This window comes from Haliotis rubra, unplaced genomic scaffold (genome assembly GCF_003918875.1).
Source record: "Haliotis rubra isolate DU_JTF1 unplaced genomic scaffold, ASM391887v1 Scf539, whole genome shotgun sequence".
Taxonomy (NCBI): Eukaryota; Metazoa; Mollusca; class Gastropoda; order Lepetellida; family Haliotidae; genus Haliotis; species Haliotis rubra.
In genome coordinates, this window is record NW_025767234.1 from 20659 (window position 1) to 47397 (window position 26739).

Sequence of the window (26739 nt, forward strand, 5' to 3'; positions counted from 1 at the left end):
CATCTTAAGCCTCGTATGTTTCTTAGCTTAATGAACGATAAAGGTAGTGAATTTGTCAACAGTAATTTTGGACATCACGTTGAGAAGGTTCTGAGGAAATCGTTTTATACTAGTCAAAACGACGATGTGAAATGTGCTGTCGTGGAAAGATTTCAGAGAACCCTAAAGACCCGCTTATGGAGATATTTTACCACGGTATCGCAACCTCGGTACGTGGGGGTGTTGCCTAAAATATTGAAAGCTTACAATAACGCGTACCACACGTCCTTAGGACGTAAGCCTAGCGACGTGGTAACCATCCATGACGAGCTTGGGGTGTGGGATCATGCGCGCAGACAACAGCCACAGGCAAAATACTCTGGACGCAAAACGTTATCTTCTTCTGAACGCGAACAATACCTACTGCCAGATACACCCGTGAGGATTTCTACCAGAAAAGGGAATTTCGATAAAGGGTATGAGGCTAACTGGACCAGGGAAATATTTTACGTTGTCAACAAAGTTAGACATAGGAAACCAGCAGCCTATAAAATACGCGACTACAATAGAAACGCTATAAAAGGAACATTTTATTGGGACGAGTTACAAGTCGTATCAGAACCGGAGGCGTACAAAGTAGATAGTGTAGTGAAGAGAAGGGTCAATAAGGCTACCGGTAAAAGAGAAATACTAGTTCGATGGAAGGGATACCCAGCCATAGAATTCAACCAATGGCTACCAGAAAGTCACGTGGTAAGGAAATCTTCAAAAAGGCCTTGACGCGCATGAAGAAGCTACCTCTACGCACCATTCTGTTATGCGTACTGGTCGTGTGCTACTTGTCTCTGAGAGGTACTACGCCAACCGATCTAGCCGAGGATATAAAGAAGGTGGAAGAACCGTTGTTTGAGTTACTAAAAATATCGCTGTCTACGCACACGGTTCATACCTCTCCCGGTTTGTTAAAAAGTCAACAAACTCATTTGTTCCTGTCACCGAACGTCAGCGTAGGGGAGAACGAGACTGTACATTATGAGTAATGGTGCGAAACCGCCAGATTTTTACCTTAAACTACCTAGCGATGTCAGCCCAGAAACTCGACCGAATAATGTGCAGCACACGTACACCGTAGATTTACCATACCCTCTGAAGGTAGATAGAAAAAATAATTAGAGAGTGGGCGTTAGTACTGTACAGATACCCATGACATGGCACAATTTACCCGCTCCTCATAATACTTTCAGCGCGTATATCACCGTCCCCGTGCGTGAGAGAGTGTATAAGAAGGGTAGGGTGGTCAAGGATAAATGCGGTTTAGAAACCAAATTTCTGGGACAGATAATGCTACCGCAAAGGAATTATACGATGGTGAAACTCTTAGATACCATGAACAGTTCCATCAACGCTCGGTTGCAAGCGTGGCGTGAAGAATATCATAAACATAGTAATGCAGGGGGCGGTAGAAATCGATGTAGAATTGATAACGCCTAGAGAGACCTGTAAATATTTGTACTCCCGAGACGATTTAGTTTACATGGCCTCGGACTTTGAGGAGAGCGATTTCGTGGGGGTCGATGTTGACTAGGTGAGACATGTTTTAGGTAAATGTGGTCCTAGATTCGACGTGTCGCCCTACCTGGCTTCTATGTTGGGTTTCACTACCACCGTACCTGAGACTGTGGGCGACACCCGTGTATGCATACTGGACCCCAGAACGACTCCCGTAGCCGATACGTGTTCCAATTTCTCCAAAGAACAACTTTTCCATAACATGTACGTCTATTCGGACATTATCGACGACCAGATCGTCGGTCACACATTGACACCTCTGCTGACGTTGATACCCATCAAAAAGAAAATGATGAAAGATGTAGTATACGTGAGCGAAAAAAATCCTATACAATATTTGTCTTTAAAATTTGACGAGATTCGTTCTGTGACTATTCTTATAAGAGACGATCGCGGACGACCCGTGTCATTTGCTAGCGGTCGGTCGGTGGTGATACTCCATTTTAAAAGCGAGGGGTGACATACTAACGATGTACGGTAGTCATGGGAGTCACATACCGGTGTACGTCGGTAGACATTACGGACAGGGTGGTGCTGGTCTTCGAAATGTATTACGCACTATAGGTAGAATAGCAATGCCTCTGCTAAAGTCGACGGGTAAAATATTACTGAGGAAGGGTGCCAAAGCTGCTGCGGGTGTTGTGGGCAACGTGGTCACGGGTAGTGCAAAAGCGTCAGAAAGTATAAGGCGGTGTGGTAGTAGGGCACTTAAAAGCACAATGTCGGGCGTTTTGGGACCATTTGCGACAGGAACGTCGAACAGTAAGCGCAGGAGAATTAGTACGGGTACTCAGACACCAATAAAACGGAGGAAAGAACAGAGGATTTCTACGGTTGACGTCGGACGTAGCGCCCTGTTGAAAAGAAAGAAGCGTAGGAGAAAGGTTAAGAGAAGCTCGGTATTCTAGTAGAGATTTAACATACTTTCAAATTATGATGTCGGGGGATATGGATCACGTGCAATGTGGTAAAAGTGAGCTGGATTTATTTTTTCGACAAAATATAGCCCCATTACAGGTCTCAGACAGGTGGACAGCTCAGACAGTTTGATATCAATAACCCTATAAACAGCTACGTAGACCTGGCCGAATGTTACCTGAGAATTGTATGTGAAATTAAGACGGTGAATGGCAGCGATACAGTCGCTGACAATGTGTTGAGCGCTGATGGGGAAACGGTGACTAGACACAGAGACGTGTGCGCACCAGTGACAAATACGCTACATTCTCTATTTCGTGAGGTAAGGGCAATAGCGGGCTCTAATCAGTTAGAATTAACAGTCAGTTTGGGTACATACCCGTACAGGGCGTATATTGAAACACTGCTGAGCTGCGATCAATCACAAATAGACAACAATTTGGTAGCGCAGAATTTCAGTAAAGATAAGGCAGGGTGTTTTAATAACTTCTCTCTAGGACAGGGAAATTCAAACCCAGCTTTCGAGGAACGACGACGCAAATGTGTCCCCAGTAGACCTGTAGAGTTCATCGGGAAATTACACTCTGATTTGTTTATGCAGCATAGATACCTCATAGATGGCGTGCCTTTAAAAATTTAACTGATACGTAGTCCGCATAATTTCTACATGTTACACGGTACCACAGACCAGGCTGGTACTCGCATACCCGGGTATGCTTGCCACATACTATCGGCCGAGTTTTATGTCAGACAGGTAAACGTAGCACCTGCCATTAGAGATAGTCATAGCAGGGGTTTGACGCGCGTTAGCACTGTAAAGTATCCCATAGCGCAAGTGAAAAACATGGCACACGACATTCCTCAAGGCTTGAGAGAATATAATTCTGAACACTTAATAATGGGTAATATCCCTAAAAGAATAGTACTCGGCCTCGTCGACAACGAATCCTTTGCGGGGGTCTCGAATAAAAATCCTTTTAATTTCCAACCTTTTGGATTGACTGAAATAGCCGTAAAAGTGAACGGTCAGGAGGTAGGTAAAAGATGTCATACCGTCAATTTCGAGCCCGACTCTACGCGAATGTATCAGACATACCTGGAGCTGTTTAGAAATACAGGGGGTTTAGGGAGAAATTCCACGCACACAGTGACTCTGGAAGAATTTTTAGACGGTACTACGTTGTTTGTGTTCGATTTATAGCACGATTTGGGTGCCGACATGTCACACGTGTACCCGAAGAGCTCTGGTAAGGTGGGCATAGATTTGAAATTTTCGCAGCCAACGCCCCGAGCCTTGACGTTGGTGTGCTGTAGAGAACTGGACAGTATCATAGAATTTGACCACTTTAGAAATGCTGCTATACACTGATGTAGACGACGGACGGGTTACATATCCTTCTAAAATGTTGTACGGACGAGATTTACAATGGTTTGGACAAAACGACCCTTTTCTTAAAAACAACTACGGTGGTATCAGTAGTAGGGATACTTTGGAAGAGGTGTGTGGTAATAAAATACGCAGTATTATGCTTAGCGGGGTGAAAAGATTGAAATATCCTATCCTGTTATTTGCAACACGGACAAGAAAAGCGAGCCGGGCAGTCACTGGCTAGCGTTAAGTATAGAGGCACCCGGTAGATTACACATACACGGCTCATACGGTATAGATTACACGCGAATTTGGGTCGAATTTCACAATTTTGTGTCAAAATATGGTCGTTTGCAATATACCTACAATAGAGTTCGCGTGCAGAGCCTATCGTCTGTAGCTTGCGGACACCATTGCTTATATTTCAGTAGCTGTCGTTCTAGGGGTATTTCCAACGACGAGATAGTGAAACATTACAGTCAAAAGAACACGCTTAAGAACGATTCGATGGTTTTCAGATGGTATGATGATAGCGTGAAACGTATGCTCGAACAATTCTAAATATGCGTAGGGGCAGGGTTGTGTATTCTTGGCGGATTCTGTTTTAATCAGCGGAGGCAGAGACCCTCATCTGTTTGCTCCGACACGCTTGTATAACGAAGCTATTGACGACCCAAGGCTTTGACGATGGCGTACAGGTCCTTAGTGCCTGGGGTGTGGAGTAGCGTGTGCCCCTGGGGATTGACGATGATGTCACGCACGTCGGTACCCTGACAGATTGACCTCCCACGGAGGGATTGACGATGATGTCACACACGTCGTTACCCCTGACTGACTGACCTCCCAGATACGTCAAGCTAGAAGTCAGTTAGAACCCGACAGCCGAAGAGTGAGGTTGTATATTTTCGAGTGTCCACTCACTACAGCAAAGATGTCTCAGTGCTACGATACCCTTAACCACCAGAAGGATGGAGAAAGGGGTCAATTGTCCGATTGCTATGATGATGATACCGACGCTAGGAAGCCAGTGACTTTATCGGACCATGTATACAAAGACACTGTATCGCTGGATGGACAATATCATCTTCCTTGCGTGTACGACACTTGAGGGAGTACATAGAAAGCTACTGGACGATTTAAGCCAGAACTACTGCCACGATATAGCAAAGATGTCTCAGTGCCACGATACCCTTAAACACCAGAAGGATGAAGAAAGGGGTCAATTGTCCGATTGCTGTGAGGATGATACCGATGCGAGGAAGGGGCCAGTGACTTTATCGGACTATGTATACGAAGACAATGTATCACTGGATGGTAAATATTATCTTCAACGTGGGCACTACACCTGTGGAAAACAACCATCGGTGGTGCATAGAAAGCTGCTGGTCGATTTAAGTCAGAACTACTACCACGAAACGATGTAATGTGGCTACGACAGGATGGCTACTTTTAAGGACTGGCCTGAACAGCTGGTTCAGAAGGGTAGACAGCTAGCCCGGAGAGGGTTTTATTATACCGGTGTTTTGGACAAGGTCGCATGTGCCTGGTGTGGATTACGACTGTGGAAATGGTGTGCCGAGGATGACATTGACTTTGAACATCACAGGTTCAACCCATCGTGCTCATTCCTGAAAATTACTTGCCCCGTCAGGTTTGATACTGACATGAGAACTGCTTTGTGAACTGAGAGCTGAATTGTGAGTAAAAAATGTAATCTAAGCATATTTACGAATAAAATTTGTGAAATGTTGTTTACTTGCCTTTGTTGTGTTTTATATAAAAAGTGTTGACGATGTCTACCTCCTGGGTATATTTTTGGTGGTGGTTTAAACAATGAAGAATACGATGCTCGTGCGGTCTTGTATTGTAGAGAGCTTTACATAGACTGCCCGACTCGATGTCTTCTATGTATTTGGTAGAATATAACCGCCTTCCCGTGTTGTATTGTAGAGAGCTTTACATAAACCGGAGGGCGTGTTGATACATTTGAGCATCTTGATACATTTGTTTTGCTGCCTTGTATTGTAGAGAGCTTTACATTGACAGCACGACATTTACAGACCTCCTTCAAAATTGTTATTCGTCCCTGTTTGGGGTTTACGATACGAGGTAAAGAACGTAACATTCCGTACTACTCTTGCTGCTTTGCCGTTTTCTACCTCACAGATTTGTTTTTATGTAGAATATCACCGTCTTACCGTCTTGTATTGTAGAGAGCTTTACACAGACGGGGTGGTCGTGTGATTAAGAGTGTATAGTTATGTATGCCTTGCGGTCTAGTATTGTAGAGAGCTTTACATAGACAGTACGACATTCCCTAGCCTCCTTCAAACCAGATATTTAAAGGCACGCTAATGGTGCATTTATTAGGTAAAAATGCGTGCGAGAGCAATTGAGATTATTTTTAGTTTGATGGACGCACTCGGATTCTTATGGCCGTCATTTGTGTTTGTGTGTGATGTCACAGGGATGGTCAGCTCATGACCGTCTCCGTGACGTCATGGTGGTGGTGAGTCAGCGCCTTTTTTTTTTCTACGTCATAGGGTGGTCATCGTCTCCGTGATGTCTTTTCCTACGTCATAGGGTGGTCAGCTCATGATCATGACGCCATGTGGGCTCCTTTTTTCCGACGTCATAAGGCGGTCATCGTGATGTCATGGTGGTGGTGGGTCTTTTTCCGACGTCACAGGGAGGCGGTCATCGCCTCCGTGACGTCATGGTGTTGGGCCAGCGCTTTCCCGAGGGCATATTACGTCACCTCGGAAAAGCGCTGGCCCCTTACTACTGACGTTTTGATACAGATTCTTGTATGTTGTCAAGCAGGTATGACGTCGCATCACCTGAATAAAGAAGAATAAACAGACAGACAGACAGGTTTTATTCAGTAGTTAAGGCCCAGTGGCCCAAAGTACAATTGAAGATGCAAAATTTCAACTATTGGTCACGTGACATGAAATTATAGTTTTACATACGATTTACGGATGAACATCAAATGTTTTATGAAAATTGCAACAGATTTGATAATATCAGCATTATTAGAATTAAGTACGACCGTACATTATATATCGTGTGTGGGGTATCATTGGAGCATTTTAAATACTTCTTTCGGCAGGCAGAGAAGGCCTCACAGAATAATAATAAATGGTGTTCATCCATAAAGGTTGTCCTTATAGGATGTCCCATGGTTTTGGAATACACAGACTCTGAATGTCGCACGTGCAAAATATTCACAAAATACAATCTGCCAAAATACACGGAGTTCTAAGCATCAAACCCGAACCAGTGCAGTTGTTGTTTCATATAAATCCACCTATAGTCTATCACGTCATAGATATGTCTTCTAAGAGGAAGGGTCATGTAAATCAAGCAGCGGGTAAAAACTACCATGTCAGATGTGTGGCTATTGTCAGAATACGAGAACCTTTTCAGTGTATATAACGATACTATTTTATGCGAACAGACCATCGTGTGTCGAAACGTCATCAACATCGGCATTGGCATCGGAGGCAGTGAGGTAGTCTTGTGGCGTAAGATTTCGCCCGTTACGCCGGAGACGCGGGTTCGATTCCCCACATGGGCACAATGTCGTGTCATGATACTGCTGGAATATTGCAAAACGCGGCACAAAACTATACTCACTCACACCTAAACTACGGTAGCGCAGAGACGATGTGACCTCTGTGATTCTCAAGACTAACCCTGTACCTACAGCCTCCTCGAACATCCAAGCGTTCAGTCTACTGAGGGAGCAAAGCAGATAATGAACTCCGTACTATACAGTAAATATACAGACGCAACACAGAGTGGCATTTAATCAAAACACAGTACATACACTTGTCAGAGGCGTACACAAGTCGGCAAAGGCTGAATGGGTTGACGACTGGCTTTGAGACTGGCCCGGAGAGTGGACAATCAGTGGTGTGATGGCCTGGCTGGACAATACCTAAGTAAATATGCATGATAGTACGTCTTGTTACATTGCGCTTGGCATTAATATTTTAACACAAGGAATGTCCGGTTGCCTGTGCCCGATACCCAACCTCACCCCACCTCACCTCTATATTTGCAACCTAATTTATTTGACCTAATTCTTTGTCGTAACCCCCCTCAAGCAATGAAAAGTATTACACCGATGCATTCTATTCACTGAGGGAGCACAATTTGATAATGAACTCTGTCCTTGGAGTATGTAATCTTTAGAGTAACCTTTAAGAGTGAGTGAGTCTGGTTTTACGCCGCTTTTAGCAATATTCCAGCAATATCACGGGGACACCAGAAACGGGCTTCACACATTGTACCCATGTGGGGAATCAAACCCGGGTCTTCGGCGTGACGAGCGAACGCTTTAACCACTTGACTAACCCACCGCCCCTAGCTTTGAAGAAAACGTAGTACGAACAAATTGAACCTATCTTCAGTTTTCTATTTGCAAACCACCTTTTGACGTTATTCTTTGCCGTAAACCACTTTGCCACTGAGACATGAACTTAGCATAAGGAACGCTGTGCTTAGTGACAATAGGTTGGAGCTATAAATAACATTCCGATACATGTAAAATATTACCCTCAATTCCCCGGATAAAGTTGTTGAACTAAATTAGTAGACTATATTCACTCCCCTGTGTAACCTGACATAATGTCTCACTATTTCATGGGCGACCGCCTCCGTGGTGTAGTGGTTAGAGGGTCCGCCCGGAGAGCGGAAGGTCGCGGGTTCGATCCCCGGCCGCGTCATACCAGAAGACGTTAAAATATGGTACTTGTAGGTCCCTGCCTGGCGTTCGGCATTAATGGGTACAACAAGGACTGGTCGGCTCGGAGTCAGTATAATGTGCCTGAGTGGGATATAATCATGCTTCACTGCGGCTTGGTATCTCAGTAGGCTAGCACTATAAAACCAGCTTCAGTCTGGGTTAGTACAAGCAGCCGCACATACACATACACACGCATGCACGTCGTCATATGAGCGAAATATTCTCAAGCACGACCAATTTCAAGCAAATCCAATTTCACCTCACCTCACTTCATGGGCGGTGGGGTACCCTAGTGGTTAAAGCGTTCGCTCGACACGCCGAAGACCTGGGTTCGATTCCCCACATGGGTACACTGTGTGAAGCCATTTCTGCTGATATTGCTGGAATATTGCCAATATAATCGATATGAAAATTGTGTTAACGATAATATCGTATATTTACTCAATTTACTCACAAAATGTACAAGCTTAGGACTTTATTCATGGTCTGCATCTAAATTATGTTCAAGACGCTGCTTGTTAATAATCCATGCAAAAACATGTCACCGCTTACCAGTAATGTGAAATGTATTCATTTCTTTCTGACTATTTTGGTCAAAGATACGTCTCCGATATTTATCGATAATCGATCGATATTTAAGTAACGATAATCGATTTCTATGATCTATTCGATAGCCAGCCGTATGGGCTAGAGAATAAAATTTACGGGTCACCAATTCTCCAGCAATGAATGCAATAACGCTGGACGACTACCCCCGGAGTTTGCCGAGTACCGACGGAAGACAGACATTTGAGAGGACGGCGCGGTCTGAAAACACCGTACCTAGATCGTTTTTGCGAGCCGTAGCTAAGATACATAGCATTCATGTCAGTGAACGCTATGTAATTTAGCTATGCGAGCCGGTGACAACTTAATCACAAGAAATATGTCATGGGTCACTAGGTGTTTAGGTAATTGCCCAAAGTGGCCGTTTCCTGCTTTTATGAGCGGAAATAACACTGGTGGTGGCGTCTTTTGTCAGATTGAACAAGGATGAAACTAACCCAGTGTCACCCCGACCTTAATATTTTGGGTCAAGGCTAAAAAGCCTGTATCCAATGCTAAAATGTGCTCCTTTGTCAACACACCGGTGCCAAGCCAAAGAAACAGATTAATAGATGTTTGTTTAAAAACAGGACAGTTTTTGCTGAGTGTATAATGTGACTGAAATCTGGACAAACCGTCCACATGTTGCACACAAAACCTATTCGCTTGGTTGGCTACAAAGCGACATGCATTCAGAAATCGACATCGTGATGCACCCTGGATGCCTCTTATACGAGTCGGCCAGCATACGCCACGACCAGTGTTAGCTGCGTTAGTGTCGTTAGGGAAAGGTTGTATGCAGGAAGTATGAAAACAGTTGTGGATAAAAAAATGTGTCCATTAGCCGTGATTGGCAACATACCTCTAAGAAGTAGATTTTAACCGTGAAAACAGTCGATTTGCCTGGCGCAGTACACAGAATAACAGACACAGACGTTGAGAGGCATAGCCGTGCACGGTTGTGTGATTGTGTGACGTCACAGGATGTTGTGAAAAGTGATGCCAGCTGGTTAAAACTAATAGTTGATACTGGGAACAGACAAGCCTCCTCCCTCTCTCTCTCTCTCTCGCTCTCTATATATATATATATATATATATATATACACACACACATACATACATACATACATATACATACACATATATGTATAGATACCGAGAGAGAGAGAGGGAGAGAGAGAGAGAGAGAGGAGAGAGAGAGAGAGAGAGAGATAGAGAGAGAGATAGAGAGAGAGGTACAGAGAGAGATAGAGAGAGAGAGGCTAAGAGAGAGGCTAAGAGAGAGATAGAGAGAGAGAGAGAGAGAGAGGTAAGAGAGAGGTACAGAGAGAGAGAGGCTAAGAGAGAGGTACAGAGATAGATAGATAGATATTCTTTATTTCCTCCAACTGAATGAAGATTACAATGTGTGGTGATAATATATTTTACATCAAATGATTAAGATAGGTTATTGATAGAGTCACAAATGTTCATATACATACAAGTGTTTTAGCAAGTATCGCCATTTCCTTATAAAATGGCTTACATTAATTATTACTTTTGCCCATACATCTCTTTCTAGTTCCATTATGCACGCAATTGGACATCCACCAAGTAAAATGCAAGAATAACATCATCATCTTGATCCCAGATCTTAACAAAAGTTTCTACATCCAGAATATCACATATGGAGTTAAAAGTTCATTTCTGTCATTCATATTTATCGTACATGACATAAACACGTGCTTTTACAATATCATTGGCGACAGTTTTACATGAACATTCTCTTGAAACAATTTCAGCTGATCCATAGTATACAAGTCTTGCAATATCAATTAACTGGTCGTTCTTCTCTGCAGCTAGCATCCAGAGATAGTGTTCATTATTGATCTTATATTGATATATCTTGACAGACTAAGTCTTGAATTAAGATGAACATAAAATAGATTTTCTCGATGAGATTTAGTAGCATCATTTACGGCATTGGACCAGCATTTCTTACTGATGAATTGACCATTATTGACATAGTTAGCTAGTATATCGTTTAGGTTATACTTATGTACAAGTTGCAGCATATTGTATATCGGGGATTTTCTACTATATACATTGCATGTAGAGCTATCTGTACACATAAATTGACCAAGGCGAACTAGAAACATTACTTTAAAAACACAGTTATACTTTGCATTACATAACTTTCCTAATAGGTAGAGGGCTCTTTATCTATGTAATACTGTAGTGGCATGATACCGATACAATCCAATACAACAATACTGGGAGTGCGCTTGTGTAGTCCCTGAACTTTTTTACAAAATTGTCGTTGTACAACTTCAAGTATTTCATACTCTTTAAGAGGAAGTTTACCCCATACGTTACATCCATAGAGGCCACATGATAAGATTACCCTCTCCCAGATACGTGCTGCAGATATTGGGTTAAGACCTCCAAAATACAATCCATTATTATGATTAGTGTTCATGAGTACTCGTAGCTTTTCACATGCAGATTTTGTACGTTCAAGTGATGATTTATCTGTACTGAGATATACACCTGCATATTTAATAGATTTCCTTTGTGGAACATGTATATCACCAATTAATACATTACTGATGTTAACGTTATTGTTTGAGCATTCAAAGTGTAGAACCGCACTCTTGCTTACATTATATTTTAGCTGCCATTTATGAGCATAGTTTTTAGCGACATCGAGAAGATTTTGCAGGCCTTTGGTAGAGGAACTCATCAGAGTAGTGTCATCAGCAAGAAGAATCCCAGGGCATTTACCCCATGGCAAAATTAAGCCAGAATCTGAATTCCCAAGTTCATATAGGAGGTCATTAATAAATAATGTGAATAGCCAGGCGGACATTACTCTACCTTGGCCTACTCCTTGATTGACGGGAATGTATCCGATTTATACCCTTCAAAGCATACAAATGATTTCATGGAGCTATAGGAGAGCCTTAATATTCTCCATAGTTTACCCGTTATTCCAATATCATACAGTTTAATAAATAAGCCATCAAGCCACACCCGATCAAATGCCTTTTCATTATCTAAGAATGCACAGTATACAGGCGATATCCTTTCATTGTAATATGCAATGTTTTCTTTTAATGTCAGTACGGCGGTTTCAGCACCATAGTGACGCCTAAATCCAAATTGCAGAGGATGGGGAAATTCTATCTTAGTATCTATCCAGGACTCTATTCTGTTAAGGAGAAGTCTTTCAAAGAGTTTACTTAACACAGAAGTCATGGTTATTCCTCTATAATTGGCAGGGTCATGTTTTGGTTTACCGTTGCCCTTGTGTATTGGAAGAATTTGACCTATAGAAAATGATTTAGGAATGTATTCAAACGTAATAATGGCATTGAATAGTAAGGCAATATGATGCAGCAGCGATCTACCAGCCTTCTTTATGTGCTCATTCACTATACCGTCAGGACCAGGCGACTTTCGTACTTTTAGTCGTTTTACTGAACAATGGATTTCATCTTCAGTGAATGGACAGTGCAATGGCGAACCGATGTCGTTGTGCATGTCATCGCTTGTTTCAATATTAGCAATTTGCTCTTTCACATTCTGAGCATGTACATAGTCACATTTTACATCAGGGGAAGGAGTAGCTAGTGAATGGAAATAAAGTCCAAACAGACTGCAAATATCCTTTCCCTCGTAGCAAGTTTGAGAATCATAGGTAAAGTTTTTCAATATTACCTTTGCAGCGTTTGTAACGTTTTGTAGTTTTGTAAAATTCTTTAACATCTACTTCTGCTGCTTCGTAGATTTCATCAAATCTATTTTAGCTAACTGGTGTTTTGCATGGCGATGTTTCTTACGAAATAGCCGTTTACTTTCTTTATATTTTGCATAGGCAGCATCGTTTTTATCTCTAACTTTACCATTTGCAACCCACTGACGGCGACAATTTCGCATTTCTTTATGCAGATTATTAAGACCATCTTTCTTCCAGTAAGGTTTAAGAAATGGCCTAAAGCGTGTGGATGGAATACTTCCGGCAGCAGAAGCATGTAAGGAGCCTGTGATATAATCACAATAGTATTCGATGTAGTCTACATTGTTATCAAAGTGAGCATTGTTAATTTCAGTTCCACGAAAGTAGTTTTCTGTTTCATATCGATATAACATTAGGTCAGTTTCACTTGCTTTAGTCCAGTTTAAGTTTTTCCATGATAGTACCCAACATGTACAGGAAGAAGTATACAGACAAGTATTGGTAGGTGATCCGAGATGTTATATGGGATGCCAGTGTCAATGACATATCCAGTTACACTGCTTAGTGAATCAATGTCTACAAAGACATAGTCAATTAATGATTTTACTTTGTTACATTTACTATGGAAAGTGTACCTTGACTCGTCAAGTGGAACCACAGAATAAAGGTGACGTTCGCTAAGCAGTCGTAAGAGGCACCTAGCCCTGGGTTTCATATTAATACCATGACTGATATCAGTATTAAAGTCTCCTAGGAGGTATGTTGGGTATTCTTGAGAGAGAATATCATAAAGTTCCATAACATAGTACAGTTCTTCATAGTACACACTGTCAAGGACATTTGTCGATGGCAGTCTAGTCCCAAGTATATACACATGGCTGGTAAAGATGTGCAGTTTGATACACAGTACGTGGCGGCTGTGGTGGGTGTCAATAAGAGTAGCTTTACACCAGTCACCTTTCCGTACAAACATGGCTACACCTCCATAACCTCGTTGGTGCTGGTTAGAGTCACAACTGGATTTAGAATACACATTAAATTTGTCATGTAGTGTCTCCAGAGACTGTGAATTTTCCATGTCTAGCCAGTGCTCTGTAACAAGCACGACGTCACATACGTCGAGTTTATTGCACAGCTCAGACGTTCCATGTTTGATACCACGAATGTTCCATGTCGCTAGGTTAACGACGGTCATCAGTGTACATCCATAGATGGTCAGACTTGCAAGATAAGGCATCATGGTTAATATTCACTCTCGCCTTGTTTATCATTAGAGTACCATGTATTCCGGGGAACCCATTCTCTGCAGTTCACGTTCTCTGGCCAGAATGTGTTGTCGTCCAATATTATCTTGGCACACTGTACAGGGACTGCAATACGGATGGTATAGGTCGGGTTAGAGCCTTCCCAATGTCGCAGGAGAATTATATTCGTAATGGTCACACCCCGTTCTTTGGCGTAGTCAACGATAGCATCTTTCACTATGTCAAAAGATTCGTCTGCTCTCACATATGACATGACGAGTCGCCTGTTTTTGTATTTAGCCACACCTGTGAAGGATCGTCTCCACTGATTGTTAAACCTCACAGACCTTGATTGCTGTTGTTTCTTAGATTGATTAGATGTATTGTCTTGGGTTAAGGTTGGCTTGTATCTCGTGCCGAAAGAGTCATCCGTGTCTGGCACGTGCTCGTGGGGTGGACTATCATCAAGAAGAAGTAAGCTGTCTTCTGAGCTTGGTGGTGGATGGATATCATCGCAGACTGGGACTCTGCTGTTTTGTACTGCACGGTGTGTTAAATCATGGCTTGGAGTTGATTGGCCTTCAGCAATGACTGGCCTTGATGTGGTCTTACCATAGCTTGGGTTGTTAACTGCCTCTGAATAGAGCAGCTTATTTCTGGTATTCATACAGTCAATTTTGCCATCAATTGCACAAGTTGTTTTATTTATCCCATTTATTGCTGTGTTTATAGTGTCTTTCATGTCCTTAATGTCGATATCTTTCCTTTCGATTTCACTCTTTAATGTAGTGATTTCAGATTTCAATTTGTCTACATTGCCTTTGAGCTTCTGGACTTCACTGTGGTATATTTTGATTTCATCATTCTTGTGTTCAAGGACCCCTATCATATCCCGCATGTCGCTCTCATACTTAGACTTGAAATCTTGCAGGTTCTCATTTAAATCCATGAAGTTTTCACGCATATCTTCGTGAAAACACATAAGTTTAGTGAACATACGAGCTAACGTGTCCTTATTATTCAAGTTATTGTCTGAGCTCTCCATATCAGTATAATCATCTGATCGAGTTTTCTGTTTACTCATGACTTCACTCTGTATCACATGAGCTGGCACAGATCCACGTATGTATCTATACAGCAGGTACACATCAGAAGCGTACTTTTCTGGAACAGTTTTCAGTTGTCCCGATCGCTTTACTCGTTTGATAAGCATCCCTTCTGGAAAATCTGCACATTTGTCTTTCGCAACATTGTACATTGATAGTCTGATATTATTAAGGGTGGCTAGCTTTGAAGAAAACGTAGTACGAACAAATTGAACCTATCTTCAGTTTTCTATTTGCAAACCACCTTTTGACGTTATTCTTTGCCGTAAACCACTTTGCCACTGAGACATGAACTTAGCATAAGGAACGCTGTGCTTAGTGACAATAGGTTGGGAGCTATAAATAACATTCCGATACATGTAAAATATTACCCTCAATTCCCCGGATAAAGTTGTTGAACTAAATTAGTAGACTATATTCACTCCCTGTGTAACCTGACATAATGTCTCACTATTTCATGGGCGACCGCCTCCGTGGTGTAGTGGTTAGAGGGGTCCGCCCGGAGAGCGGAAGGTCGCGGGTTCGATCCCCGGCCGCGTCATACCAGAAGACGTTAAAATATGGTACTTGTTGGTCCCTGCCTGGCGTTCGGCATTAATGGGTACAAGGACTGGTCGGCTCGGAGTCAGTATAATGTGCCTGAGTGGGATATAATCATGCTTCACTGCGGCTTGGTATCTCAGTAGGCTAGCACTATAAAACCAGCTTCAGTCTGGGTAAGTACAAGCAGCCGCACATACACATACACACGCATGCACGTCGTCATATGAGCGAAATATTCTCAAGCACGACCAATTTCAAGCAAATCCAATTTCACCTCACCTCACTTCATGGGCGGTGGGGTACCCTAGTGGTTAAAGCGTTCGCTCGACACGCCGAAGACCTGGGTTCGATTCCCCACATGGGTACACTGTGTGAAGCCATTTCTGCTGATATTGCTGGAATATTGCCAATATAATCGATATGAAAATTGTGTTAACGATAATATCGTATATTTACTCAATTTACTCACAAAATGTACAAGCTTAGGACTTTATTCATGGTCTGCATCTAAATTATGTTCAAGACGCTGCTTGTTAATAATCCATGCAAAAACATGTCACCGCTTACCAGTAATGTGAAATGTATTCATTTCTTTCTGACTATTTTGGTCAAAGATACGTCTCCGATATTTATCGATAATCGATCGATATTTAAGTAACGATAATCGATTTCTATGATCTATTCGATAGCCAGCCGTATGGGCTAGAGAATAAAATTTACGGGTCACCAATTCTCCAGCAATGAATGCAATAACGCTGGACGACTACCCCGGAGTTTGCCGAGTACCGACGGAAGACAGACATTTGAGAGGACGGCGCGGTCTGAAAACACCGTACCTAGATCGTTTTTGCGAGCCGTAGCTAAGATACATAGCATTCATGTCAGTGAACGCTATGTAATTTAGCTATGCGAGCCGGTGACAACTTAATCACAAGAAATATGTCATGGGTCACTAGGTGTTTAGGTAATTGCCCAAAGTGGCCGTTTCCTGCTTTTATGAGCGGAAATAACACTGGTGGTGGCGTCTTTTGTCAGATTGAACAAGGATGAAACTAACCCAGTGTCACCCCGACCTTAATATTTTGGGTCAAGGCTAAAAAGCCTGTATCCAATGCTAAAATGTGCTCCTTTGTCAACACACCGGTGCCAAGCCAAAGAAACAGATTAATAGATGTTTGTTTAAAAACAGGACAGTTTTTGCTGAGTGTATAATGTGCACAGTGCTGAAATCTGGACAAACCGTCCACATGTTGCACACAAAACCTATTCGCTTGGTTGGCTACAAAGTGACATGCATTCAGAAATCGACATCGTGATGCACCCTGGATGCCTCTTATACGAGTCGGCCAGCATACGCCACGACCAGTGTTAGCTGCGTTAGTGTCGTTAGGGAAAGGTTGTATGCAGGAAGTATGAAAACAGTTGTGGATAAAAAAATGTGTCCATTAGCCGTGATTGGCAACATACCTGTAAGAAGTAGATTTTAACCGTGAAAACAGTCGATTTGCCTGGCGCAGTACACAGAATAACAGACACAGACGTTGAGAGGCATAGCCGTGCACGGTTGTGTGATTGTGTGACGTCACAGGATGTTGTGAAAAGTGATGCCAGCTGGTTAAAACTAATAGTTGATACTGGGAACAGACAAGCCTCCTCCTCTCTCTCTCTCTCTCGCTATATATATATATATATATACACAGACACACACACATACATACATACATATACATACACATATATGTATAGATACCGAGAGAGAGAGAGAGAGAGAGAGAGAGAGAGAAAAGAGAGAGGTACAGAGAGAGATAGAGAGGGCAGAGAGGGAGAGATAGAGAGGCTAAGAGGAGGATGAGAGAGAGAGATAGAGAGAGAGAGGCAGAGAGAGAGAGGGTACAGAGAGAGGCTGGAGAGGGGTGGAGAGATAGAGAGCTAAGAGGAGAGAGATAGAGAGAGAGAGAGAGAGAGAGAGAGAGAGAGAGAGAGAGAGAGAGAGAGAGAGAGAGAGAGAGAGAGGTGCTGGAGGAGGATAGAGAGGGTGCAGGGAGGCTAGAGAGGTACAGAGAGAGAGAGAGAGAGAGAGGGCTAAGAGGAGAGAGAGAGGAGAGAGAGAGGAGAGAGAGAGAGAGAGGAGAGAGAGAGAGAGAGAGAGAGAGAGAGAGAGGAGAGGAGAGGGCAGAGAGAGGAGAGAGAGAGAGAGAGGCTAAGAGGAGAGGAGAGGAGAGAGAGAGAGAGAGAGAGAGGCTAAGAGAGAGGTAGAGAGAGGGATAGGAGAGAGAGGTACAGAGAGAGAGAGAGAGAGAGAGGCTAAGAGAGAGAGAGAGAGAGAGAGAGAGAGAGAGGAGAGAGGAGAGAGAGAGTAGAGAGGAGGGAGAGAGAGAGAGAGAGAGAGAGAGAGAGAGAGAGAGAGAGAGAGGCTAAGAGGAGAGAGAGAGAGAGAGAGAGAGAGAGAGAGAGAGAGAGAGAGAGAGAGAGAGAGAGAGAGAGAGAGGTACAGAGAGAGAGAGAGATAGAGAGAGGCTAAGAGAGGTAGAGAGAGAGAGAGGAGGCTATCCCCTTAGGAGAGAGAGAGAGAGGGCTAGAGAGAGGTGGATGCAGAGAGAGAGAGGCTAGAGAGAGGTACAGAGAGAGAGAGAGAGAGAGAGAGAGAGAGGAAACAATTACAGAGAGAGAGAGAGCTAATTAAAGAGAGGGAGAGAGAGAGAGACTTATATAAGTGAGTGAGTGAGTTTAATTTTACGCCGCACTCAGCAATATTCCAGCTATAAGGCGGCGGTCTGTAAATAATCAAGTCTGGACCACACAATCCAGTGATCAAAAGCATGAGCATCGATCTGCGCAATGTGCATGACATCTGTGTGCCCCAGGAATGTGAGTATTCCTGAAATTCTGGGAAGCAGTATATGTGGTTATTTAAGTCGAGATATTCCAGCTATCCAAAGTGTTTCCTAAATTCCGGTGTTCCAAGGTGTCCAGGCGTTCCCAGTAGGAAAAGTAAGTGAGTAATATTTTGCGCCGCTGTTAGCAACATTCCAGCAATACCATGGACGGGACACTATAGTATCAAGTGTCAGTATCACTGCTGATGGAGGAGTTTAGCGGAATGACAACAGGACATTTATTGTATCTTTGATCTCATCTTGTATTTTAGCACACGTCGGTGGGATTTTGCGTTCATACAGTTTATAAACTGCACGGCGTATGACACCCTTATCAAAGCTATCCAGTTTGTGTTTCCTATCTGGTTTTGATTTTGACACGACCCCTGAGGTAACTAATTTGTTTACAACTTTGCAAACCTGAAATATACTGAGTCAAAAAAGAAACTTCACATTCTTTCTTCAGGGCACTATAAAAGAAAAAGAGATGGTAAGATGGTTAAATTGTTATTATTTCATTGCTGAGATCTGTGTGATGTACTCGATACACTGACAGTGCCATAATCAGTTCCATTAGGCTACACCGCCGTTCCAAAACATGGGTATACAGAATGTCAAGTCACAATATGGACGTCGAGAATGGAGACTGGCAGCCCGCAACCGATTTCGAATGGTCTGTGAGGACAGTCGACCTCTAAACATCTCAGCCCTGGTTCGTGTAGCCGGCAGAAATCTGTCACGTAGGTGACGTAGGACGATTTGACGGTCTTCTGCTCGTGACGTCACACGTGGACGACCCGACCTTGGGCGATCAGAAGTGGTGCCAGTTTGTTGTAGACGACTTCGCAAGTCATACACAGAACGACGGCTGCATCCCATTGCTCTTGCGACGTCAATAACTGATCTTCCCGCTTGCAACATGCCAACGGCACGTTCACGTTGCACATTTGACAATCGTGGCATTTCAAGTACCGTTAGAACTGTGGTTTAAAAGTGTTTTTTTCAATTCTTGAGGCCAATGCAAACACGTACATATGAAGAAACTTCGATTCGAAGATCACGTGATCGACTGCACGTGCAAAACCTGATTTGGCCCTAACGTCATTTGCACGAGGAATGGATGGGTTTGAGTGGGTTTTGCTAACGTTTTTCTAGAGTCGAAAGATAGGGATCCCATTTCGGATACATAGATGTATCATCAGAGAAAAATTATTCATTATTTTTCAAATTACATGTTGTGAAGTTTCTTTTCTGACTTAGTATATATGTCAAATTAAGGGCTTTATACATTCTATAGGAAACCCTGTCATAGCTGACGAGGGGTTTCCCCCTATGTTTCTCCAGTATGAAATACTGGTATAAATGTGCAATTAAATGTTCTGCAGAGATATCAAGTTGCATATTGCCGGTTCAATGAAACTTTTATGGGTGAACAAGATTATCTATGAGATTTGATTTTAGACTTATTTACGTAATTATTTTGAATATAACTACTACAAGAGTTCCTCGGCCTTATGGATGAATGACATGACCAGTAAGAATGCAGCTGTTAATGACGAGATGTTGATTCTGAAAGCGAAAGACTTCGGTGACAAGTTGTCAATTAAGGATTTCGCGTATTCTCGTGGATGGCTGGCCAGGTTCAAATCTCGGCACTCTATTTCGAAACAAGTGCTCCAGGGTGAAGCAACCAGTGCCGACAAGACTGCAGTCATCGCGGGGAGAGAGGAACTGAAGAAAGTTTTAAGGGAGTACGACGCCGAAGCTATTTTCAACATTGATGAAACAGGACTTTTTTACAGATTAAGACCGAATTACACCCTAGCAACTAAAGCCACGCCTGGTGTGAAACGTTCAAAGGACAGAATAACTGTGGCATTGTGTGCAAATGCAAGCGGTACTGTAAAAGTAAAGCCATTTGTGATCGGTAAGGCAAGAAGACCGAGGTGTTTCGGACGTGATTTTAACTCAGAAGTCTGTGTGAGATATCGACACAATACAAAGGCGTGGATGACAAGTGAGCTGTTTTGTGATTGGTTGTTGTACTTTGACAGACAGATGCGGTCACGTGGACTTAAAGTGATTTTGCTTCTCGACAACGCTACAAGTCACAAGTGTGCTTCACTAACTTTGCGAAATGTGACCTTGCATTTTTTGCCACCAAACACAACGTCACATATTCAACCGATGGATGCAGGGATAATTCGGACATTTAAAGCATACTACAAGAGATCGCTTGTGAGACATTACATCACCTGTGCCGAGGAGGGGCGTGACCAGAAACTGACTGTGAGACAGGCACTTCTCTTTGTGAAAACTAGTTGGGACGAAGTTAGTGCGCAAACAATTAGCAACTGTTACAGACATGTGGACATTATTTCTCATGAAGGTGATTCAGATTCTGTGGATGAAGATGACATTGCGTTGTCGGAGTTGAGACTACTCCTTAATGAGTATCCTTCATCAGATGTTGAGAGCGCCGAAGAATATGTCGCCGAAGAAGACAGTGAGTCATTTCACATATAGATATTAAAAAAACAAACAAACTTTTGACAATCATTTAAATCAGTTGAGCCTATATGAATAATTATAGTCTGCATTTCAAAACTACAGTTTGTACTTACGAACGTTTACGAATGTTGTTAAAACGCCAAAATTTCCTCCTGTGAAGTCACCCCTCAAGTGCATATTTTCATCTGAGCTTTAATATCCAACTAGGTAAAGTCGTACATGTATCATATTTGTGCTTTTATCTTGTGTCAAATTCATCATATTGATACTGAAGCCAAAAAGCATTTTCCAAGCATTTCTGGCCTTACTTTTTTTAGAAATGTCTTCACACTTATACATACATACATACATACGAACATTTGTATAGCGCCGATATCCAACTCAGCTCAGCTGCTCAAAGGCGCTTTTGTTTTTCCCTCGTTCACTGGATGTCAATTTCAACGGAACATCGTATTGTCAATCTCAACTCCCTGGGGAGCATACAACTCGTTGTTGGGAGTCGATCCTGGATCTCCCTTGTGACCAGCGAACGCTTTAACCACTAGGTATCCAATATACGAATAGTCTTCATTTTTGCAATGGACAGCATAAGATAGTGAGTGAGTGAGGTTTGTTCTACGCCGCTTTTAGCAATATTCCAGCAATAAAACGACTGGGACACCAGAAATGGTCTTCACACATTGTACCTTTGTGGGGAATCGATCCTAGATCTCCATCGCGACCAGCGAACGCTTTAACCACTAGGCTACCCCACCGCCCCACAGTATAAGATAAAACAGATATATGCTGATATAGATTAGATCACAAAATACTTTATTTTCCAGTGAGAAATTGTCGTTACATCGTCAATATACAGTAACAGTAAAAATCTTATGCGAAACTCCAGTAGTGGATTATAAGGAGCATACAATGTAAAGCACTAAAACATATTAGAAAACATCGTCTAAGAAAAATATTAGTTAATGGCAGCAAATAACAGACACAACATTTCAACAAACTAAACAAATAGATTTTAAAAACTTGAACAATGGCTGAGATAAAGGTTTTGTACAAAAGTACAAGTATGATTGTCTAGAAATAAAACAAACAAAAACACGAAAATACATTGACAGGGTAAGACAGAAATAATTTACAAAAATATATGAACAGTTATTGTTATAAGCTCTGATGCTGATGGGATGAATACATTGTTGTTTAAATATCGGCATACACAGGGTAAAAGACACATTTGCTGAACAGAACATGCAATTATTACAAATTTATCAAATGTAGAGTACATAGTAGAATAAGTTGTTATGTGACGATGTGAAATATCCCAATGTCCCCGCCACATGACGAGTATATTTAAACTTCAGATAGGATATACAAAGTTTAGCTCAGCTGGACCTTACGCTCATGTGAATGCAAAGTCCTTTCTTTCTGTTTTCCTCTCTGAAAGGATTTATTTCCTTTATCTTTTAACGCCTTCTGTTCTCATTTGTACACGGGGCGGTAGGGTAGCCTTATGGTAAAGCGTTTGCTCGTCACACCGAAGACCCGGGTTCTATTCCCCACATGGGCACAATTAGTGAAGCCCATTTCTGGTGTTCCCCGCCGTGATAAGCGTCGTTAAACTCACTCACTCACTCACTTGTACAAAGCCATCTCAGCGCTACGATAATCGATAAACTTTTCTCACAGCGCATTATTTTCCCTTCCGCCAATCCTCCCTGCAATGCTAGATCTCTAAATGAAGCAAGTCTAGATTTCCTCAGGTTCAGGTTCTGAATCTCGCTTCTCATTGTGGATTCTTTTCTATTTAAAAGGAATTGTTTGTTTCTAAAAAAATAATATTATATATTCAGTGAGTGAGTCTATTGAAACTCCAACATAGACTTAAGGTAACCTTAGCACTATGATCACTTTGTGCAAGTGGGCCCTAGACAGATGAAAGCTGAAACGTCTCACCAATGACACGGATGTGTTCTAATCATATATACAGTTTCATCAATCATTAAATTCGTGCTTTAATGCTAAATGTATGTGTTAGATACGTCGTGCTTTTCTTATTCCCGAACGGAAATATGCTTAAATACACCATCGTCAAGTGTCCGTTGTTAGATACACGTGGTCATGCATTCTTAGGATTGTCAGCGGGTACATGTCGACAGGGGAACTGGCTCATTAAGGCGAACAATACGTTGTGTCCAAACTCCTTTAGATGGCTATACAAACAAATACACGAGACAGCCATGAGCTGAGTTGCAGGCTCAGACATATATGAGAAGGGCGGAGTTCCAGCTCCAGTTCCTACGAGCAGCATTATCCTGCTCGTCCCTACACAGGCAGTGGGAATACCGGAGAGGTGAAAATATAGATGTGAACATGTATATAGCTAACGACAACAATTAATAGACGGAGAAACAACAATGGACAGATAAAGATCCAATAGCATTGACTGGGACTAATTGATGTGATGGCAGACACGGCCAAGGGGATGACCAATTAAGGCTAATATAAAGGTCATACACAGTACTAAAGGAAAGTGAAACTAGTACGGGTTGGCTGACAAGTCAATGTGCAATGCGATGGTGATGAAAATTAAGACCGGAGACTAGTGTCACGTAATATTATTGTATTTAAGTCGTACATGTCTTGGCTACATGGTTTTAGGTTTTAGGTCTGAGGAAATATACTGGACAAAATAAGTTAGGGATATGGGTATTTTATGATTTATACTTTATCAGTGTGACTAAAATATACAGCAAGTTGCCGGGACTGTTCGTTATATGTGTGTTCGACATAGACACCTAAGCCACCTCATACTTCCAAGAACAGACGTAGAACTGGAAGAAAAGAAGCAGCGTCGCCAATACTGCAACAGCACCAGTGTGTCAATGAATAAATAGATCATTATTCATAATTTCAAAATTTACATATATCCCTAACTATTTTTGTCCAGTATATTTGAAGATGGCTGTCATGAAACAGTCGCTGTGAAGCGTTGGCTCGTCACGCCAAAGACCCGGGTTCGATTCCCCACATGGGTACAATGTGTGAAGCCCATTTCTGGTGTTCCCCGCCGTGATATTGATGGAATATTGCTAAAAGCGGCGTAAAACCACATTCACTCACTCACAGTCGCTGTGGTAATTTTTCTTATTTCGTTAACTATTGGATCGTCTTTATCATCTTTCAAGCAATACAGAATGCAAAACGCTCCAGATGTCACGAGGGACACACAAGCCATGAGGGCTTCTAGAATTTCGCTACACTGGCCTAAAATGGACATACTTATCATGTCGTCCTCCATCTGATCAGCCCGAGACTTGATGCAGCTGCTCATCACCCAGCCAGCAGTGACGACGTGGAACGTCGTTTCAAAGAAATCCGGAGTTACGAGGAACCTCCATATGGAACCTTTACCCTTCCGGCTGTTGTTCTGAGACAAAGAACATCTTTTCAAGAGGTCTTGCAGTATTGAAGCGTTGGGTCTTAACAGTATATCCACCAGATCCTTCTGTTGCTGGTTGCGCTTTAAATTACTTAAAACGCGCTCGTTGTCATAGCGTTGTTTGCGATCTACTATCAGGATTCCAGTACAAGCCATGAGTGAGACAGCTGAACCCACCATTGCCGTGTAGTCTGTAATTTTAACCCAACCCTCATGGAACAGGCAAGCAAATGCTGCAAGGATCAGAACATTGCCAACGACATCGGCGAGCCTCAGAACTAATCTACAACGACCGTTGAATTTATGACACTCTTCAAGTTCTTCGGGGCTGTTAATCTGGAAATACATGATATTCATTAATTAATATTTTGCGTCCATTCTTAACTAAATCAACACTTATAGGTATGCTATCGATTGTAAATATCCGCACAACGAGATCACAGTCTCTGTTAATATCTGTTTCCAAGTTGTGGAACAGGTTTGGTTTATATTGAACAATATTTCCGTTACTGTCTTAACGAACTCAAAGGGACCACTGATTTCAGTTTCTATTAACCGTTGTCCGTTATAAGAATTTCGAGTAAAATATACAGCAAGTGGCCGGGACTGTTCGTTATATGTGTGTTCGACATAGACACCTAAGCCACCTCATACTTCCAAGAACAGACGTAGAGCTGGAAGAAAAGAAGCAGCGTCGCCAAAACTGCAACAGCACCAACACCTCCCCTGCTGTCGAAAGTGTTGCAGATGGTGAAGTGTGCTACTCAATGGTTATAGCATGGCATGCTGCTTGCAGTCTAGGGACCATGCCCAGGGAGAATCTGAGATTCAAATCCAAGTCCAACGCACCCGAGCGCTGACAAGTAGCCTTGCTCTTCACAACAAATAGCATCAAATGAGACCTCGGGGCCATATGTAGGGCACTTTGGGTGGAACTGTCTGTTCAAGGGGCATAGCTCTTGACGACGAATAGCAGCTCCACAGACCTCGTGTGACGGCCATGGCGTTACGTGACCTCTGACAGCTCGTGCAAGGGTGGTATGCCAGAATAACCATTGTCACTCAGACTCGGTTTTGAACTGACGCATATTGTTTTCGTAGAACGAAACGCTTAAAGACAAATTACCTTCAGTGATCGAAGGAATCGAGTAAGGAGACGTCCTTATGACGTTAACGTCGCACAACATGATCATTTCGTGGGCGGATCAGTAATGGTATGTGGTAGTATCACAACGACTTGCCGAACTGTGCTCCATATTGTCAATAGCATAGTCAATGGCAACTCAATACCATCGAGACGACATGTTGACTTGTGATGGCAACGGTTTCATCTTTCAAGATGATGATGCATGTGTTCATGGTGCCACGACTGTGACCCCGATCTTTCTTTAGGTGAACACGTCTGTTCCAGGCCATGCCATGGCAAAAACAGAGTTCTGACCTTTCCTCAGGTGACAGGACTGTGACCCAATTCACCCAACAGCAAAACATCCAGATCATGCCTACATAAAATTATGTAATATTATTTTCAATAAAATTCACACCACTTTATGTGAATCACATTTATTTTGTTCCGTTAGAATAAGATATGTTCAGTTTCAGGATCTTCGAAACATACCTGCAGATTAGCCGCGTTGTGACCAGAATTCTGCAACACAAGTATTTGTAATCATTCACTCAACAATAAAGTTAATCTGACATGAAATAATCCATCTTTCAATACATATATATGAAGTTATCACTGTGAAAGTAAGGTCGTGTTTCATAATTTACTTGCATGGCTCTACGGGGGTTTATGAGAACTTTTAGAAGCTTGGGCGTCAATTCTCCTGTCCTCCCTCCCACAGAACATGTTTGGGAATAAATGGCGAGACGCCCGCGACAGGACCAGATCAAACCAGTAACGATTCGACCAATCTCTTGGTTGACATTTGGAACAACATTCCCATGGCTGTTTACAATCATCTGGCTGCTCCGCCTGTATCAAAGCAAATTGTGGTTATTTTGTTCCGTTAGTATAAGATATATTCAGGTTAAGGATCTTCGAAACATACCTCTGTTTCCATGAGCTCATCAGCTTCAGATGTCCTCTGCAAAACAAGTATTTGTTTCAATCATACAACAATATATTTATT

General features: G+C 42.4%; 1 long non-coding RNA gene across 2 annotated transcripts in view; it reads right to left on the reverse strand.

The window, feature by feature from the left end:
• LOC124253326 overlaps positions 1–17349 on the reverse strand; it is a 29583-nt gene extending 12234 nt beyond the window's left edge. The window contains exons 1-2 of one of the 2 annotated variants that reach the window (XR_006892183.1): positions 17252–17349; positions 7668–7778 (exon numbers count right to left, since the gene is read on the reverse strand). This is a non-coding gene — a long non-coding RNA (uncharacterized LOC124253326). Of the gene's footprint in view, positions 1–7667; positions 7779–10035; positions 10133–17251 lie in introns of those variants that run through there. The other variant, XR_006892184.1, reaches the window with a different exon arrangement.
• Positions 17350–26739: the final 9390 nt, after the last annotated feature.